The sequence below is a fragment of the Ascaphus truei genome, chromosome 3 (genome assembly GCF_040206685.1).
Source record: "Ascaphus truei isolate aAscTru1 chromosome 3, aAscTru1.hap1, whole genome shotgun sequence".
Taxonomy (NCBI): domain Eukaryota; kingdom Metazoa; phylum Chordata; class Amphibia; order Anura; family Ascaphidae; genus Ascaphus; species Ascaphus truei.
In genome coordinates this window covers 101,402,477-101,416,474 of record NC_134485.1, presented here as the reverse complement: position 1 = coordinate 101,416,474, position 13,998 = coordinate 101,402,477, and the positions used below count along the sequence as shown (strand labels likewise).

At 44.1% G+C, this 13,998-nt stretch overlaps 1 protein-coding gene across 1 annotated transcript in view; it reads left to right on the top strand.

Annotated features, from left to right (window-relative positions):
- LOC142490950 (acetylserotonin O-methyltransferase-like) overlaps positions 1 to 13,998 on the top strand; it is a 45,735-nt gene that overhangs the window by 13,658 nt on the left and 18,079 nt on the right. The window lies entirely within an intron of this gene.

The following is a 13,998-nucleotide window of genomic DNA, read 5'->3' as shown; positions in this document are numbered from 1 at the left end:
AACAGGGTATACATTATATACAATACATTGCATGCACAGTTAGAGAAGATGTATATTATAGGCTTATGTAACAGTTAGAGACCAGATTAAAGTGTGAGACAGCCTTAGTTTTGAAAGAACTTAAACTGGTGGTGGATGGGAGAGTCTCTGGTAGGTTGTTCAAGTATTATAATGCCTGTCACGGTAGCTAGTGATAGGTTATAATATACACAAAATATCTGGGTTGAATTGAACATGACTTAGATATAATAAAGATAGTTTATTCCTTAAAGAAGGTGAACACACAAGATGGTACAAATAACAGACAAAATATAGAACTTACTTAGGGGTTGGACAATGAATCAATCAGGTACAGGATTGGCAATTCATTCAGCAATACAGGATACAAATGAAGACATCACGAAAAGACACTGGGCATAGAGCTTATACTCATTGTATAGACGAGATCGCGAGTATTCTAAAGCTTGCCTTAAACTAGGCCGGTTACATTCTGGGTATGTGCTGGGTGTAACCTGGCTAGTTTAAGGCAAGTTTAAGGCATTTCTGCATTGACTAATGACCCATATGATTAACACAGCAGGGGTCCCTGGCAGTCCCATTCAGTTTGAATTGGACTGCCAGGGACCCCCGCTGTTAATCTGATGGGCTATTAATCAATGCAGAAATGCTGGGTATAGTTTAAGGCAAGTTTAAGGCATGTATCCAGCATGTACCTGGGTCTTTTTGGCGATTGCCGCTGGTTTGTGTTAGAATAACCATGGGCACTACAGTAATCATTGTGATAAGAAATTGAAAACATTTAGCAATATTAAATAAACCGTTATTCAAAAGGTTTAAATTAGCTGTTCTTAAAATGTAAATGTGTAACTTTTTTGTTATTTTGAAAATCTTAAGCATTCACATTTATTTATTGAACTTGCATACTCTGTAATCAAAATCAGTTTTTTTAGGAAATGTAAATCTTTTTTTCAAAGTCTGAAAATTGTGTTTAGCTTTCCTTTTAAAAAGTACAAATTTAAGTGGGGCAGGAGGCTTGATTGTCAATCTTGTTTGATCAACCCCAATCATAAGGTAATCAGATTTATGCATTCCCCTACCTGTAAATGAAAATTTGCCTTCTTGAGATCAGCACAACATGAACTATCAGTTTGTCATCATCTCTTTTTACTACTTTAAAGTGAGCTGATTAGCTTTGGGTCTTGTGATATATAGATATGTAACAGGTGACTTATCCCTGTTCAGTAATATGCTTTTAATCTAGCAGTGTGGTAGTTAATTACTAAACACCACCTGCCTGATTAGATTGCTTATAAAAGCCTGCCTTTGAGACAGGAAGTGACTCCTTAGCTCTGAATGAGAGCTGACCTTTGGAGACAGCACATGTCTTGAGCTCTGCCCAGCATAGCTGATTGCAAGACACCAAATAAGACTTCTAAACCTGGATGCTGATATTTTCTGTACACGTACGGGTGCGGTTCCAGGAGAGCAGAGAAGCTTACTCTACAGAAGCTAACAGATAAGACTTTCATTATTAAGAGACTGCTTATATCTGCTTATTTTCATGCTATATGTTTTGGGGCTGCGAGACATGCTTGACTTAGGGAGTTGTGAATTAATTGCATGGTATTTTCACTAGAGATACTCCCAAGTGAATAGAAGCTCCCCCCTGTGTTTGGATGATTTCCTGATGAAAAAGAAAAGGCACAATTAAGCCTATTATAATTTCACATTATAAAGACTCCAATTGTGTACCTCTGTGAACGTCCGTCTACATATGGTGTCAGAAGTGGGATAAGTGGTGTCTTTGAAGTTAAAAAGGACCAGAGATTTTTATGTGAAATTTTTTTGTTATGCTTTTTGCCTACAAACAGTCTGAGAAAATAAAAAATAAAAACCTCATGCAGCAGAGATCAGAGTTAAAGGGATACACACCACTGAAAACACACTGCACTGAAACTAATAAAACCACAGATGGACTCTTTGCCCCAATCCCTAGAGAAGAGAGACTGTTGAAGTAGCTAAACCTTATTTTGTCTATCACAAAGTGTAATATGGTCATTAAAATAGGGGTTTTGCCTTTGAGCCATAGTCAGGGTTCAAGAAGTGAGTCAGCCCTTAAAAAGGCATAGGTGTTTGTTGTTTTCAAAAGTTTCGCTGAAGCAGTGAATACAGATGGTGACCCACGAGTGGTACTGATTTTGCAAATAAAGGTTGCCACACCGCATAGGGCTACCAGCTGTGAATAGAGTATATGCAGAAAAGTGTGAACATTGATACAAGACTGTGCTGAAGCAGGGGAATTTTAAGCAAACAAATGCTGAGTGTTGAGTCACCCTGCCGGGAATGAAAGAAGTAGACCACTGCAAAGAATGTTTTTTATTCTGCAAGTAAAAAAGTCTGCCTATATATATCTTGGGAGCAAAACCCAAAGTGTGAAGTGTGAATGCCATAATACCCAAAGATGAGACTGAAAATTACTGAACTCAGGCAGAAAACCAAATTCTGTTGCTGAAGCAGAGAGATTACACCTAGCAAGTGTAAATGGTGTAAAGCAAATAGACTTTTTTTCCCCTAGCAACTGAACATCTTGTATACCTGATAAGAGAAAATGCATGCACAGTAGTGCTGATATTGAAAAAAAAAAAAAAAAGAATTACCTAAGAAAGAAAAAGTCTACAGAGATGCCTGCGAGAGCTATGACCTCTACAAGCAAAATATGCCCATCTGTAGGACTACCACAATTGGGGGTTCTAGCAAATACAGTTGCAACAGCTGCAATAGCACCTCCTGAGGTCAGGAAGAAAATTACACCTGATAGCCTAAAAATGGAGGACAAAATGCAGCGTTCCTGTAATGAACCCTACCCACGGAAGAGTGGCCCTTCCAGTCCAATAAGGAGGAAGACATCTCTTACGGTGAACCCGAACCGAGTCACACCCACAAAACACCCCAAGAATGGTGGGGGTGCCTGAACTCGGCACGAACAGAAAAGACCACTCCCTTTGATGACAAATATGATCAGCAGGAGACAGAGTGGGAGCAGTGGATCACCGAATATTTCTGTCAGCTAAAGCAGCTGCAAGAAAAGCCTGACGTATATAATGAAGCTGCTAAAATTTCAAATGAAGATGGAGACCCCAATATCCCTGAAGGGATGGTGTCATCCAAATCAAATAGGCGGGAAAAAAAAGCAGTTCTTCACTTACCGTGGAAGGAACAGATACGTCCGCAGATCCTGTGGAGGAAAAGGGGGACCGAGTTGCCCTGCAGCCTAGAGAAAATGGAGAATTCGCCCCGTGGGTAACCGAATATCCAGAGGGCCCAAGGCAGAAGTCGTGTACCCCAAAGAAGTGTCTGTCCGGTGCCAACAGTGAGGAACCCTCGGCCAACCATCCCAGGGAAGTGGAGTCGAAGCCAGTGCGTGACGATCCCTTGACCAGCCCTGAAGATGCACTGCAAGCTGCCAGGCATGACTGTGATCTACTCTGTGAAGAATTGGAAAGGGAGAGAAAAAATAATGCTGAGCTACAGAAGACTGTGCTCGCAATTTACTCTACGGCCAAGACCGAATTGGAGGATCTCAAGACTGAGCTAGATACTGCAAAGGCTACTATTTCCGCCATAGAGGAAAAGATGAGCCAATTTGATAAAATGGTGGCTACGCTAAAGCGGAAGTATGAGGAGGCACTGAAGCAGATGCCAGTCTTCCAGCAAGAGGTTCACACTCTTCGCATAGAGCTGAATGCCTCACATCAAAAGACCAACAGCTGCCGCACAGACCTGGAAGTTTGCAGAAAGGAACTACACAGTCTCACTGAGGAGCTGGACATTGCTAAAGAAACTATTGGTAATCTTGAAATAGATCTCAAAGTCTCTCAGAAGGAGCTTCAGACCCTCAACCTAGAATAGGAAAAATAACCGTGTAAGAGCTCAAAGAGCGTAGACAGAGATTCCAGGCAGGGCAATATCTCAAAGTCTCTCAGAAGGAGCTTCAGACCCTCAACCTAGAGAAGGAAGTCTCACGCCAGGAGATTGTCATTCTCAAAGCAGATGTGCATAAATGGAAGGAGGACTGCAAAGAGGCCCTGAAGAATACAGAGACTGAAAAAGGAGAAAATTCAAGATTAAAAAGAGAAAACTTAAAACTGAAAAAAGCAAATTTTCAGTTAACAGAAGAAGTCAAGGAAAAGTTTGAGGCAGAGCACCGACTGCAGAACCAACTGCAAGGTCTGCGTACACACCTCCAGTATGCTGAGGAGAAGCAGCAAACGCTACAGGAAGAAAAACTGCAGGCTGCTAAAGAGGTACAAGCGCTGCAGGAACGTCTGAATACCCAGTACGTCCCCACAGAGCAGTATGAGGAGCTAATGGCCACGCTGCATGTCTTCAGAGCATCGCTGGAAGTGGAGCTTCGATACCAGGTGACTCTGTATGAGAGGGAGCGTGAGAAGGATCAGAAACTGGAGCAAGAGCTGGAGAGACAGAGAGACTTTTCCATTCCCTTGAGTCAGTACACCAAGGAGAAAACAGACGCAGCGGCAACCTTGACGACAAAAATTACAGAGCTCCAGAATATGAAGGAGACTCTGATACAGATTCCTCCAATACGGAAAAAGCTATTGGCTCTGCCCAAGCACCAGTATCCCACAGTAACTAATGCCCGTAAGGACAAGGGTACTGTGAGAGTTGGGGACTCCACGCAACTTCAAAACAAAATTACGAAGTTTGAGGCACCAAAGAAAGCACTAGCCAAACCTACAGCTGCCCAACAGGCAACAAACAGAGGTAGGAGTGCAGAATCAAAGCCAGAAGAATCCTTAGCTGAAGAAGCTGAACTGGCGACTCTGTGGTGTGGAGAAGCTGCAGAAAGACCACTACAAGAGCAGAAAACTCTAAGGGCTAGTCCAATCCCAGCGGGACAGAGGGTTCTCTTCCTCCATCCACTCTCATTCAAGTCACAGAAAGATCTCGAATGAGAGTGGAAGGATGGGCTTTGGCCATGGTAAGCCCAAACTTCCCACAAACAGGGGAAGTATGTAACAGGGGACTTATCCCTGTTCAGTAATGTGCCTTTAATCTAGCAGTGGGGTAGTTAATTACTAAACACCACCTGCCTGATTAGATTGCTTACAAAAGCCTGCCTTTGAGACAGGAAGTGACTCCTTAGCTCTGACTGAGAGCTGACCTTTGGAGACAGCACATGTCTTGAGCTCTGCCCAGCATAGCTGATTGCAAGACACCAAATAAGACTTCTAAACCTGGATGCTGATATTTTCTGTGCACGCACGGGTGCGGTTCCAGGAGAGCAGAGAAGCTTACTCTACAGCAGCTAACAGATAAGACTTTCATTATTACGGGACTGCTTATATCTGCTTATTTTCATGCTATATGTTTTGGGGCTGCGAGACATGCTTGACGTTGGGAGTTGTGAATTAATTGCATGGTATTTTCACTAGAGATACTCCCAAGTGAATAGAAGCTTTGTTCCCCCCTGTGTTTGGATGATTTCCTGATGAAAAGGAAAAGGCACAATAAAGCCTATTATAATTTCACATTATAAAGACTCCAATTGTGTACCTCTGTGAACGTCCATCTACAAGATATATAAATACAGATATACCAAACAAAATAAGGACAGCGCTAATATAAAATACTGATAGGGACTGGATGAAGTTGTGTTTAACAACGAAACGCGTTAGGTGATTCAATCTCCTTCCTATGCTGAGAACTGGCTCCACATAACGAGCTGGAATTCCACGCAATACTCCAGTGAAGGGGGAACCCCATACTAGTGCTGGAGGACGAATTTCACAGGGCGCCAACACCACTTCCAGTTTCCGGGTACATCGAGGACATCCAACATCACGGCGGATGGTGACAAGGGACACTGTATGAGCCTGGACAGCTGAGACGGAGCTTGAGTAATTAATCATACATGCTTGATACCTACTTACGTTTGTGAGTGCAATGATTGCAGAGTTGAAATTTTTGAATACATTGTCCATACGATATTTCACTAGGAGAGTGCACTTTCTCTTTCTTTTTTTCTTTAATAGATACAGATATGTATAAATATACAGACAGATGCAGCAGCCATTATCCGATCATTTATCTGGGTGAATCATGCACTATACCGCGTGGTGGTCCAAAATGGTCCTCTGCAGATTAACTGGCCCATCGGATTAACACAGCAGGGGTCCTACCGGGGTCCATGTTAATCCTACCAGATTCTACCGGTCTGTAAAAGCTGCACAGTAAGAGATAGGCTGAATCAGTCACTCTACCTGCACGCCTCTAACATGTGATTGTAGCAGGGGGTCTCCTGATCTGAACCAGATACCCTACTTCCCGAGATACAGGCCCTGTTATAGAGTGCCGTTATACCCACCATGTAAAAATCCTGTGGGTCACGTGAGACCCCCTGCTACAATACTATAGTGTTTAAAATTAAATAAAAACCCTGTGATCGCCTGTTAGAGGCGGGCAGTTAGAGTGACTGATTCATCCTATCTCTGCCTTAACACAGCAGGGGCACCTGCTGTGTTAATCCGATAGGCCATTCATCTGCCGTGGCAAATTTTGAAAGAATCTCAGGGAAATCTCGAAAACCAATTATTTCAGTGATCGGATAACCACCGCTGTATCAATAGAATATGGATGGTACCACACTTGAAAAACAACATCTGCTTGCATGGGTCATCAATACCAGGCGATAATAACAGCAAAAAACAATACGAGGGCACTCACAGGACTTGTACAGAAACTACGTTTATCGCATCACACACACACACACACACACACACACACACACACACACACACACACACACACACACACACACACACACACACACACACACACACACACACACACACACACACACACACACACACACACACACACTACTAAAGGCACAAATCAATGACAACAGGTGAATGGACAGATGACACCTGTAGGATAAAGAGACGTTGAAAGTCTTTGAAAGAATCCCTGGATGAGGTATGACCTATGAATGAGAAGGATGCCAATACGGCAGCCTTACAGAGGGCGCGCGCACCCGATCTTCTCATCAACCCTCCCGCGCCGCTGGCGCCGCCCCCCATCGGCTGCAGGCGATTGCCATGAATCACACCCCTGTCTCCCTCCCTGCTCATCTGGACCTATCCCTGCGTTCACCCAGACAGGCCTCTGCTCCACCCCTTCCTACCATTGTCCCTCCTTCCTATATAACCCCAGTCTGCCCTCTCCTTCCTCGCTCGGCATAGCTTCTCTGTGACTCCAGTGTGCAGTGTCTATGCCAAGCTCTGTTCTCTGTTACAGCTCTTGTTCCTATCCCTGCCCCAGTTTGGATACCTTTGGATTGATCTCGGCTCTGTTTGACTACGTGTACCTCGCTACCCCTGGACTCTGCTTTGGACCTCACTACACTGCTTTCTCCTGCCCCTGACCCACGGCTATTGGACAACTACCCTCCGACTTCTGGCACCCCGGACTCAGCAAGTATATCTTTAACCCTTTCTCACCAGGCCCGGCAACGCATCTTACCACACTCCGGGCACACCCTCACTGCTGTGGGTGCGTGTTATACCCTTACCCACCTCAGTACTGGGGACTGGCCAGGTCTTCGGGCATACAGGCGTTACATTATGCAGAGCCCAACAAATGCAGACCCCCCTGAGGTGGGAGGTGCGCCGTGACGCTAGAACTTTCTAAACTCTCCCTGCGGGAATCTCCTGCTGCACCATCCCCTCCTGCCCCAGTACCTAAGGCAACTCGGAGCCACGTATTCCACCTCCCAACCGATATGCCGGTGACCCCCTTACTTGCCGGGATTCTTGAACCAATGTTACGTCCAGTTCGAGATGTCCCCATCTCGGTTTCCCACAGGTCGTACTAAAGTGGCCTATGTCTATGCCCTGCTTACTGGCGACGCTCTTGCTTGAGCTTCTTCCCTCTGGGAACACAGACCCGACATAACCCAGACTTAACTCAGAAGAAGTTCATAGGCAGCATGAAAAAATTAAAGTAAATAAGGCACCTGGCCCCGATGGCATACATCCAATAGTTCTCAAAGAGTTAAGTTCGGTAATAGCCAAAACATTACATTTAATATTCAAGGACTCCATTTCCACAGGCTCAGTACCACAAGATTGGCGTAAAGCAGATGTGGTGCCTATATTTCAAAAGGGAGCAAGATGACAACCGGGGAATTAAAGACCTGTAAGCCTGACTTCAATAGTGGGGAAACTACTTGAAGGTTTAATTTGGGATAATTTTCAGGAATACCTAATGGAAAACAAAATTATTAGTAATAGACAGCATGGATTTATGAAGGATAGATCATGCCAAACTAACCTTATTAGTTTCTTAGAGGAGGTAAGTAGGAATTTAGACATGTGTAATGCAGTTGATGTGGACTACTTAGATTTTGCAAAGGCTTCTGATATGGTTACACACAAGAGGTTGGCGTACAAAATAAAGCAAATTGTACTCAGTAAAAATATATGCACCTGGATTGAAAACTGGTTGAAGGATAGACAACAGAGGGTTGTCATAAATGGAACTTTTTCAGGTTGGGCTAGGGTCGTCAGTGGAGTACCTCAGGGATCGGTATTGGGACCCATGCTTTTTAACTTGTTTATTAAGGACCTTGAGGTTGGCATCGAGAGCAACGTCTTCATCTTTGCTGATGATACTAAATTGTGTAAGGTAGTAGAATCAGAGCAGGATGTAATTTCTCTCCAGAAGGACTTGGAGAGACTGCAAACTTGTGCAGGTTAATGGCAGATGAAGTTTAATACAGATAAATGTAAGGTTATGCATTTGGGAAGCAAGAATAAACAGGCGACTTACAAATTAAATGGGAATAAATTGGGGGAATCCTTGATGGAGAAGGATTTAGGAGTGTTTGTAGACCACAAGCTTAGCAATAGTGCCCAAAGTCATGCAGTAGCTGCAAAGGCAAACAAGATCTTATCTTGCATTAAACGGGCAATGGATGGAAGGGAAGTAAACATAATTATGCCCTTTATAAAGCATTAATAAGACCACACCTTCAATATGGAGTACAATTTTGGGCACCAGGCTTGGAAAAGACATTATGGAACTCGAGAGAGTGCAGAGAAGAGCCACCAAATTAATTAAGGGGATGGACAATCTAACTTATGAGGAAAGGCTATTGTAGCTAAATTAGATTTATTAACATTAGAAAAGAGGTGTCTAAGAGGGGATATGAAAACTATACAAATATATTCAGGGACAGTACAAGGAGCTTTCAAAATACAGCTGCGGCCGCCTTTATCCTAGTGCGGCCGTAGCGGTGCAACTCTGATAACCGCGGGCAGATGCAGTATGTTTTTTTTTTCCGGAATATATTGCGATATTTAGCGCTCGTAATATTAGCATTTTATTAGCGCTATCTGCAATACTGCAATACCGTCTAAAAACTCCGGGGGGCGTTCGCGTGCTGTTGTCTTCAAAGTCTAATACTTTAGCAGTTCAGTACACAGCTGCGTGTGCGCGCGCAGTAATTGTAAATTTGCATATTTATACATGCATGTGCAGTGCTGTATGTCTCATTTGAACATTGTTTGAAACGCGTAGGCGTGTACTGTAACAGTATCACATTTCGGCATATACAGCGCTCTCCCCTCGCTCGCACCCGCACACACACAGGCTACAGTAATTTACTGCACTGCAGTATTTCAACCTCTTATCTTATCTACAGTACAGTATACCTCTCTCATGCCATTCCTTTGAATGTGTGTCTTTCTGGTTTCAATCACATTCCTGCTTGATAGCTGATGATTACTGCGCATGAGTCTGTAACTTCACCACTGCTTGCTTGCGAAGTTCAAGAGTGAGTGACAAAAAAAAAAACCATCTTGATATTACGATATTCAATCTGTGCTGTATCTTTTGACTGCGACACTGTGCGTTTGACTGCACATGGTTGATTTGTGTGCTTTTTAGGTATTTGGGGGTGTAGGGATCAAATTATTATGATGACCTGCCTTTGGAAAATATGTCATTTCTTTGAACTACAGTAAAGCTAATCCTTCATGCAGCTGTACCCTGTACCCCCCTCCCCCACGCACACACACAAAGCTCGCTCAAGGATTTGAACCTCTTATCGACAGACACCTCTCCAGAACTATTCCGTTTCTAAAGCTTCTCATTGTGCTTTTAATCGTCCGTCCCTAGCCGAGCATCACCTCTCTGCGCCTGCGTGTAATCCTTAAAACCATTCATTAGTTTTCCTATTGTTGGCTTTGAGTCACCTCTCTGTAATCCTCTTTGGGAAGGGAGCTAGCTGATGATTACTGCGCATGACTCACCCATCCACCCCCCCCAACCCTTTGAGGCTTTGTTTACGGTAACGCATGTGACAATCCCTTCTCGAATTTGATATGTAAATCTGATTTGCACAGCACTGTGAAATTGAGAGTTAAAAAAAACATAATCTGATTCATGTTTATTGTGCAGTAAGTTACCACTTTTTGTCATTCTTTCTTTTTCTTTGGTGTAGGTGGGGGGGTCAATGATTATGATTATCATGAATGTAAAGAAATATTTATTTTATTTTATCAGGAACAAAAAATACAAATATACAAATAATCATGAATAATACAAACTGCAGTCTTTATTCAGTGCTTCTGTCAGTTGAACATTGAGGGCTGTTGGATAATCATGAATAATGCACATTGATAATAATATTAATTAATAATATATAATAATATAATATATATAATATATAATAATATAATTTTTTCCATCTTTATCTTCTTCCTTATTCTGTGTACAGTACAATAGTTCATTGAGAGAGGGGAAGTTTTGTGTAAATCATGACTGCAGATTAGATACACTTAACTGTACACACAGTTCACAAACTTTACACATGATACCCCCCTCTCCCCCAGTCCATCCTTTTTTTCTGAAAAGACTAGAAAAGAATAAATTAGTGCAGTTATGTGCATACTGTATTATGGCATTGTATACTGTATAGTACAGTACTGTCAAACTAGTCTATGCTGGAATTACTGTATACTGTAACTACTGTTAAATACTTTGCAACCAGATGGCTAGTGCTGCTCTCTCAGGAAAGAAAAAAATATAGCAGTTAGGTGCATATTATGGCATTGTGTACTGTATACTGTAGCTACTCCATATTGGACTACTTTATGCAGATACTGCACCGACACACTTTATTCGAGCAAATACCCAGTATGTACCTGGCAGATACCTGGAATGCGCCGCTCCTCACCTCTGACAAGCCCCGTTGCGTTTGCCTTCCCAGCCTGGGTTCATGCCTGGCTGACGGGCGGCTGATCTGTTAAATGATAATGATTAGGATTTAATAGGCTGCAATGCTTCGCGTGTCTACCAGATGGCATAAATTCATGAATTGTAATGCAGTATATATATATATACTGTGCAGTATTTCAGCCAGCGGGAATAAAATGCTTCAATCCCTGCCTGGAAAATAACCCAATGCACTCGGGCAGAAAACAGTCACAAACCTCAATACACCCGGGTATACCCGAATTCGTGGGACTAGCCGAGCTCGAATAAAGTGTGTCGCCAGTGTACACTGTAGTACTGTCAAACTAGTCTATACTGTAACTACTGTATACTGTAACTACTGTTAAATACTTTGTAACCAGATGGCTAGTGATGCTCTCTCAGGAAAGAAAAAATATGTGCCATACTTACCTGTATCATACTGTACTTACAATACTACAATACAGTACTATACCATACTACCTTCCTGATGCTTGCCCATTACGCGTGATCACCATGGGCAACACAGTCGCAATATGGTCAATATATTTATTGCATCGTTCCACGGTGAACACATCGTTCCAAAAACTCATTATGCCTTGCGCCAACTCATCCTTTTTGGAGGGTTTCATGACTTTTCGGATATGGTCTTTCAGCTGATGCCAGACCATTTTGATAGGATTGAAGTCTGGCGATCTGTCATTGGAGGGGGAAAAAAAAGGACAATTAGTTAAAGAGATACAGTACACAGTAAAAACAGTGGGAAAAAATGAGAGACGGTTACCGCACTTACTCCGCTGGCATCTTCACCCAGTTGATACCGTGCTCAAGAATATGCGCTGTTGACGCGGTGTGCTTCAGATCGTTGTCCTGGTAGAAACGGTGACCATCTGGGAACTCACGTGTGATGTACAGTATTCCACAATCTCAGGCACAATTTGCTCTTGGAAAAAAGCTTTATTCATGATTCCTATAACAAGAAAAGAAAAGTGCTCAAAAAACTGCACACTAGTACAGTGCATAAGGCAAAAGCGTGTGACTTATTTTACCTTCAAAGATGACAATGCATCCTGGTCCACGCCTAGAGATGGCACCCCACACATGCATCTTCACGGGGTGTTTTGTACGCGGCGTCATAGATATGCAACCTTTTTTGTGGAATGCAAAGGTGGCAAATCTCTCCAGCGATACAGAAGACTCATCAGTGAAGATGCAATCCTGGAAAGTTTCTCCACTGTCGATCCATGCCTGGGCCTGGACCACTCTCTTGATCGTGTTAACGTCCCTTATCATAGGGTATGCTCTGTAATGACAAGGAATAATTTTATAGGTACAGTACAGTTTCTTAAACAACACTTTAACCTCCTTTACTGTCCAGTACTAACCTCACACGTCCATATTTCCATCCAATTCTGCGTCTCATCTTCTTTATGCTGGTCTCGGATACAGTGAGATTGTGATTTTGCTCATCATTCTCTTCACTTATTTTGTCGATCAGAAGAGTTGTCTCCCTACAGTGTACAGAAAAATAACAATCCGGTAAGTTACAGTGCAGTAGGCCACAAGTACAGCACATCATTTACAGTAAAAATAGTATAAAATTAGATAGATCTACACAATATACAGTTCTATTAATATGCAGCAATATAAACAATAGATATACTGTATTATATACTGTAGTTATATACAGTGTTCGACAATGCTATACATTTACACGCCCAGGGCGAGTGGATTTAACCTCCGGGCGAGTAAATATTGGCCCAAGCAGCACACGTGTGTTTTTTTAAATTTCCCCCGCTCGCGCTGCTGTTTTTCCCCCGCTCACGCAGGAGAAAAAAAAAAAAGAAGCCGTGTTGTTGGGGGAGATTACCCCGCCTCCGGCTCCCTTAGCAGTGCCTTCCCTCCTCCCCCGCCTCTCATCAATACTTTCCCTCCTCAGCGCTTTCACTCCTCCCCCTTCCGGCAGTCAGCCCCTTCCGCGCCTCTGTCTGCCACAGGCCCCTGCAGGGCCATCTGTCACCCCCCCCTCTAATCGGGCCATCCGTCGCCCCCACCCCCTCCCATCGGGCCATCTGCCACCCCCCCCACCCCAATCTCTCCCGGCCTCCGTGACCCCCCCTCACCCCAATCTCTCCCGGCCTCTGTGACCCCCCCTCACCCCAATCTCTCCCAGCCTCCATGATCCCCCCTCACCACAATCTCTCCCGGCCTCTGTGACCCCCCCCCCTCACCACAATCTCTCCTGGCCTCCGTGAAATTCCTCACCACAATCTCCCCCCGACACCCCAAATCTCCCCACTCACTCCCGATCTCGCGCGGCAGCTCTGCCAGGTCGGTGACCTGGAAGGTCTCCTCCACCGACAGCCACTGAGCTGAGGCTGCCGCCGCCCCTATGTCCCGGCGTTTCTGACACCCGGTGACCCACAGCAACAGCCGCAGAGGGCAAGAGAGCCTGCCCCCCAACTCTTCTCCCTCTCTCCGTGGGATATGGCGCTCTCCGGGGGAGACGTGCACTGCCGGTTTCCCGGTGCGGCAGGGCCCCCGCCGCTTCCTTGGGTGTCACGGAGACCACAGCGATCCCAAGGTGTGTAGAGGGGGGGGGGGAGAGAGTGTATGTGTGTGTGTAGGGAGGGGAGTGTGTGTGTAGGGAGGGGAGTGAGTGTGTGTGTGTGTGTGTGTGTGTGTGTGTGTGTGTGTGTGTGTGTGTGTGTGTGTGTG